Consider the following 6,868-nt stretch of genomic DNA (forward strand, 5'->3'; position numbering starts at 1 on the left):
ACTTAGGCACAGAGAGAGAGAGAGAGAGAGAGAGGGGGGGAAACTTAGGCACAGAGAGAGAGAGAGAGAGAGAGAGAGAGAGAAACTTAGGCACAGAGAGAGAGAGAGAGAACTTAGTCACAGAAGATCAGAGATAGAGAGTGAGAGAGAGCGAGAGAGGAAGAGAGAGAGAAACTTCGGCACAGAGGAAGAGAGAGAGAGAGGAAGACAGAGAGAAATTTTTGCACAGAGGAAGAGCGAGAGAGTGAGAGAGAGGAAGAGAGAGAAACTTAGGCACAGAGGAAGAGAGAGAGAGAGTGAGAGAGAGGAAGAGAGAGAGAGAGGAAGAGAGAGAGAGAAATTTAGGCACAGAGGAAGAGAGAGAGAGTGAGAGAGAGGAAGAGAGAGAGAAACTTAGGCACAGAGGAAGAGAGAGAGAGTGAGAGAGAGGACGAGAGAGAGAAACTTAGGCACAGAGGAAGAGAGAGAGAGAGTGTGAGAGAGAGAGAAAGAGAGAGAGATACTGAAGCAGAGAGAAAGAGAGAGAGAGAAACTTGGGCACAGAGGAAGAGAGAGAGTGTGAGAGAGAGGAAGAGAGAGAGAAACTTAGGCACAGAGGAAGAGAGAGAGAGAGAGAGAGAGAAGAGAGAAAACTGAAGCAGAGAGAAAGAGAGAGAGAAAACTTAGGCACAGAGGAAGAGAGAGAGTGTGAGAGAGAGGAAGAGAGAGAGAAACTTAGGCACAGAGGAAGAGAGAGAGAGAGTGAGAGAGAGGGTGAGAGAGAGAAACTTAGGCACAGAGGAAGAGAGAAAGAGAGAGAGAAACTGAAGCAGAGAGAAAGAGAGAGAGAAAACTTAGGCACAGAGGAAGAGAGAGAGAGAGAGAGAGAGAGAAGGAGAGAGAGACAAACTTAGGCACAGAGGAAGAGAGAGAGAGAGAGAGAGAGACAGAGAGAGGGAAACTTAGGCACAGAGAGAGGGAGAGAGAGAGAGAAACTTAGGCACAGAAGATCAGAGATAGAGAGTGAGAGAGAGCGAGAGAGGAAGAGGGAGAGAAACTTTGGCACAGAGGAAGAGAGAGAGAGAGAAGACAGAGAGAATTTTTGCACAGAGGAAGAGTGAAAGAGTGAGAGAGAGGAAGAGAGAGAGAAACTTAGGCACAGAGGAAGAGAGAGAGAGAGTGAGAGAGAGGAAGAGAGAGAGAGGAAGAGAGAGAGAGAAATTTAGGCACAGAGGAAGAGAGAGAGTGAGAGAGAGAGAGGACGAGAGAGAGAAACTTAGGCACAGAGGAAGAGAGAGAGAGAGTGTGAGAGAGAGAGAAAGAGAGAGAGAAACTGAAGCAGAGAGAAAGAGAGAGAGAGAAACTTTGGCACATAGGAATAGAGTGAGAGAGAGAGGAAGAGAGAGAAACTGAAGCAGAGAGAAAGAGAGAGAGAAACTTAGGCACAGAGGAAGAGAGAGAGAGTGTGAGAGAGAGGAAGAGAGAGAGAAACTTAGGCACAGAGGAAGAGAGAGAGAGAGAGAGAGGATGAGAGAGAGAAACTTAGGCACAAAGGAAGAGAGAAAGGGAGAGAGAAACTGAAGCAGAGAGAAAGAGAGAGAGAAACTTAGGCACAGAGGAAGAGAGAGAGAGAGAGAGAAGGAGAGAGACAAACTTAGGCACAGAGGAAGAGAGAGAGAGAGAGACAGAGAGAGGGAAACTTAGGCACAGAGAGAGGGAGAGAGAAAGAGAGAGAGAGAGAGAGGAAGAGAGAGAGAGAGAGAGAGAGTGAGAGAGAGAGAGAGAGAGAGAGAGAACAGTGGTGATGCGTCATGTAGGGCAGATGGGGCTATCCAGAAGATGTGTAAATTATGTTATTTCCTGTCGCAACAATATATCATATCAGTTAGCAAACAATGTCATTATGTGAATGTTGTTGATCTAATAAAGCTCACATGGTTGTTTTGCCATTGTATTGTTGTTCTGGTCAGTTTTCATCGAGTAAAACAGACCCATGACGCAGCTGTTTGTTTCTCTTTCCGAGCAGGAGGGGCAGACAGAGAATTTACAGAGAGCACTTGATTGGCTCAGGGTGCTGTCTGTCACTCATGGGAACACCCACCACGTCACCGCAGCAACCTGCTCGTCAGCAAAAGCCCCTTTCTTCGACGCTCCATTGATTTACAATAGAAGTGCCTGCCCAAGAAGGCTCATTGTCATTGGCCACAGATAAATCATCGCCCCATGCCCGGTAACTTTGATTGGACTGATGTGCCAAGTTAATAGATAGCTAGTGGTTTACCACGCACTGTCGCCACATCTTCAAACTAGAGCGCCTAGCTATCACCTCGCCAGTCGTTTTCAAACGTAGTATTATGAAAGAAAATGTAGAGATAAAAAACGTCTCGGGGCTCATTAGCCACCTCAACTTGAGCATTTGGCCGACATTTAAAATAAAGCCAAGCTGGGAAAGAAGATTCAAGTGAAGTGGTTGGTGGTGGCTAACAGCTGTTTGGAGGCGAGCTACGATACCCTCTACAGGCTATATATACACTGTAATAACCATGGGAACCACACATAGCAGAAAGGTTAGCTACAATACCCTGTACAGGCTATATATACACTGTAATAACCATGGGAACCACACGTAGCAGAAAGGTTAGCTACAATACCCTGTACAGGCTATATATACACTGTAATAACCATGGGAACCACACATAGCAGAAAGGTTAGCTACAATACCCTCTACAGGCTATATATACACTGTAATAACCATGGGAACCACACGTAGCAGAAAGGTTAGCTACAATACCCTGTACAGGCTATATATACACTGTAATAACCATGGGAACCACACATAGCAGAAAGGTTAGCTACAATACCCTGTACAGGCTAGATGTTTTACTGTTGATGCTTGACAGGCACACTGTAATAACCATGGGAACCACACGTAGCAGAAAGGTTAGCTACAATACCCTGTACAGGCTAGATGTTTTACTGTTGATGCTTGACAGGCACACTGTAATAACCATGGGAACCACACGTAGCAGAAAGGTTAGCTACAATACCCTGTACAGGCTAGATGTTTTACTGTTGATGTTTGACAGGCACACTGTAATAACCATGGGAACCACACGTAGCAGAAACGTTAGCTACAATACCCTGTACAGGCTAGATGTTTTACTGTTGATGTTTGACAGACACACTGTAATAACCATGGGAACCACACGTAGCAGAAAGGTTAGCTACACATCTCGTTGATGGAAATGTAACTGTGCACTAGATGAAGCTTGGGAATAGCGTTATAACTGTTGCATATTGGTAACCGGGCCCTTTGCCACAGGCAGGCAGACGCATGCAGTGTCAAAACATGTCAGACAAATTACTAGCTAGTTTCATCTATTACTAGCTTGTTTACTATATTACTATATAGTTTTATCTATTACTATCTCGTTTACTATATTACTATATAGTTTCATCTATTACTAGCTAGTTTAATCTATTACTATATAGTTTCATCTATTACTAGCTAGTTTACTATATTACTATATAGTTTCATCTAGTACTAGCTCGTTTACTATATTACTATATAGTTGTATCTATTACTAGCTAGTTTACTATATTACTATCTAGTTTAATCTATTACTAGCTCGTTTACTATATTACTATATAGTTTAATCTATTACTAGCTAGTTTACTATATTACTATCTAGTTTAATCTATTACTAGCTCGTTTACTATATTACTATCTAGTTTAATCTATTACTAGCTAGTTTACTATATTACTATATAGTTTCATCTATTACTAGCTCGTTTACTATATTACTATCTAGTTTCATCTATTACTAGCTAGTTTACTATATTACTATCTAGTTTAATCTATTACTAGCTAGTTTACTATATTACTATCTAGTTTAATCTATTACTAGCTAGTTTACTATATTACTATCTAGTTTAATCTATTACTAGCTAGTTTACTATATTACCAATTACAAGCTAGTTTACTCTATTACTAGCTAGTTTACAATGTTACTAATTACTAGCTAATGTATTCTATTGCTAGCTAATTTACTCTATTACTGTCTAGTTTACTATATCACTATCTAGTTTACTAAATTACTAGCTAATTTACAGTATTACTAATTACTAGCTAGTTTACCATATTACTAATTACTAGCTAGTTTATTCTATTGCTAGCTAGTTTACTATGTTACTATCTAGTTAACTAAAATATGAGCTAGTTAACTAAATTACTATCTAGTTTACTCTATTACTATCTATTTTACTCTATTACTACCTAGTTTACTATATCACTATCTAGTTTACTATATTACTATCTTGATTACTATATTGATTCCTCTATTTCTAGATAGTTTACTCTATTACTATATTTATTTACTATATTAGCATCTGTCATACTCAATTACCATCTAGTTTACTCAATTACTATCTTGTTCACTAAATTAATATCTAGTTTACTATATTACCAGCCATTTTACCCAATTACTAGCTAGTGTACTATATTACTATCTCGTTTACTCAATTACCATCTAGTTTACTATATTACTGGCTAGTTTACTAAATTAATATCTAGTTTACTATATTACTATCTAGTTTACTATATCACTATCTAGTTTACTATATCACTATCTAGTTTACTATATTACCATCTAGTTTACTATATTACCATCTAGTTTACTATATTACTATCTAGTTTACTATATTACTATCTAGTTTACTATATTACTATCTAGTTTATTATATTACTATCTAGTTTATTTTATCACTATATAGTTTACTATATTACTATCTAGTTTACTATATTACTATCTAGTTTACTCAAATCCCTTCTAGTTTATTCTATTACTATCTAGTTTACTATATCACTATCTAGTTTACTATATTACTATCTAGTTTACTATATTACTATCTAGTTTACTATATTACTATATAGTATACTTCATTACATGCTAGTTTACTTTATTACTAGCTAGTTTACACTATAAATGTATGCTCCACTACCATGGTCTTCTGAGCAGTAAGAGTTCAAGATATCGGAAGTAACCAAAAAACTGATCATGACCCAAGTGCAAGAATGCTTGTGTGTGTGGCTCAAAACTAATTTCTGGGATTGGTGATGATTCAATGTGTAGCCAGTGTAATGACTACAGTGTGCTGGTTTCCTATGGGCTTCACCCACCAATGTGCTCATGTTAAAACCCACCGCTGAGAGTGAGCGAGTATCTAGAGGGAGAGAAAGGGAAGATAAGGGGACATTGTGAGGGATAGAAGCAGACGGAAGAAAGGAAGTGACAGAGAAGGGAGAAATGAGTGAAGAGAGGAAGAGTGGAGGAGGAGGAGGAGGAGGAGGAGGAGGAGAGAATGCATAAAGGGCAGAAGGCGAGGTCTTGTCATTGTATGAATGATTTATGATTTGACTCTACTGAGCTCAATGAATACAGAGTGCTTTACCAACACACACACACACACACACACACACACACACACACACACACACACACACACACACACACACACACACACACACACACACACAGTCACATTTTACTGCACGCAATGATCTTGCAGACACAATACAACATGCAAGCCAACAAACAAACATGCACACATGTCAGAACACAGAAACACACCGCGTTTAATGATGCGTGTGTGATGTGTGTCCATTCTCCATCTGCAGTGTAAATTGTTTTGAGGGATTCACAAACCACTATCCTCTCTTTTTCTCCACCTCTCCTCTCCTCATCTCCTCCTCTCCTCTTCTCCTCTCTCCTTCCCCTATCCTCTCATCAGAGACGAGGAGGTTAAATGATCAACAATTGACTAAATATGATGAGAGGGAGAGGAATGGGAGTGGTGAGAGAGAGAGGGAGGAAGGGATTGGTGAGAGAGAGGGAGGGGGGTGGTGAGAGAGAGGGAGGGAGGGAGGGGTGAGAGAGAGGGAGGAAGGGAAGTAGTGAGAGACGGAGGGAGGGGAGTGGTGTGTGAGAGAGAGAGAGAGAGACGGGGGGGATAACGAAAGGGGAGAAAAGATAACAGAATGAGTGGGGACAGAGAGAAGTCAAGGGCATAACTGACTTAATATCACAGAGCACAGACTCATGGGAAATGAGGTCCACTCGCTTTTGTAGGAGGGGCGTGAGGTGTTTGTGTGTGTGCCATGTGAGTGTATGAGAGAGAAACAGAGAGAGACAGAATGAGAGAGAGAGACAGACAGAAACAGATAGGGAAAGAGAGCGAGAGAGATACTTTATTCTTTTGTAACTAATTGTGAGTGTAATGTTTACTGTTATTTTTTGTATATGTTTCCCATGCCAATAAAGCCCCTTGAATTGAGAGAGATAGAGACAGACAGAGAGAGACAAAGGGAGAGAGATAGACAGAGAGAGACAAAGGGAGAGAGAGAGACAGAGAGAGACAAAGGGAGAGAGAGATAGACAGAGAGAGACAAAGGGAGAGTGAGATAGACAGAGAGAGACAAAGGGACAGAGAGAGAGACAAAGGGAGAGAGAGGCATTATGCAGTAAGCAGACAGGGTAATCACCATTGTGTCTGCTTGATTGATATTCATATCAAAATTATTAATCACAGTTATATGGTCATGTGTGTGTGTGTGTGTGTGTGTGTGTGTGTGTGTGTGTGTGTGTGTGTGTGTGTGTGTGTGTGTGTGTGTGTGTGTGTGTGTGTGTGTGTGTGTGTGTGTGTGTGTGTGTGTGTGCGTGTGCGCGTGTGCACGTGTGCGCGTGTGTGTGTGTGTGTGTGGTCCTGCTCTACAATATTAAAGTCAACACATTTAGACTGCTGCTTCATTAAGTCAGGTGAACAGCTGTCAACACATTTAGACTGCTGCTTCAGTAAGTCAGGTGAACAGCTGTCAACACATTTAGACTCC

This window comes from Oncorhynchus masou, unplaced genomic scaffold (genome assembly GCF_036934945.1).
Source record: "Oncorhynchus masou masou isolate Uvic2021 unplaced genomic scaffold, UVic_Omas_1.1 unplaced_scaffold_2499, whole genome shotgun sequence".
Classification (NCBI taxonomy): domain Eukaryota; kingdom Metazoa; phylum Chordata; class Actinopteri; order Salmoniformes; family Salmonidae; genus Oncorhynchus; species Oncorhynchus masou.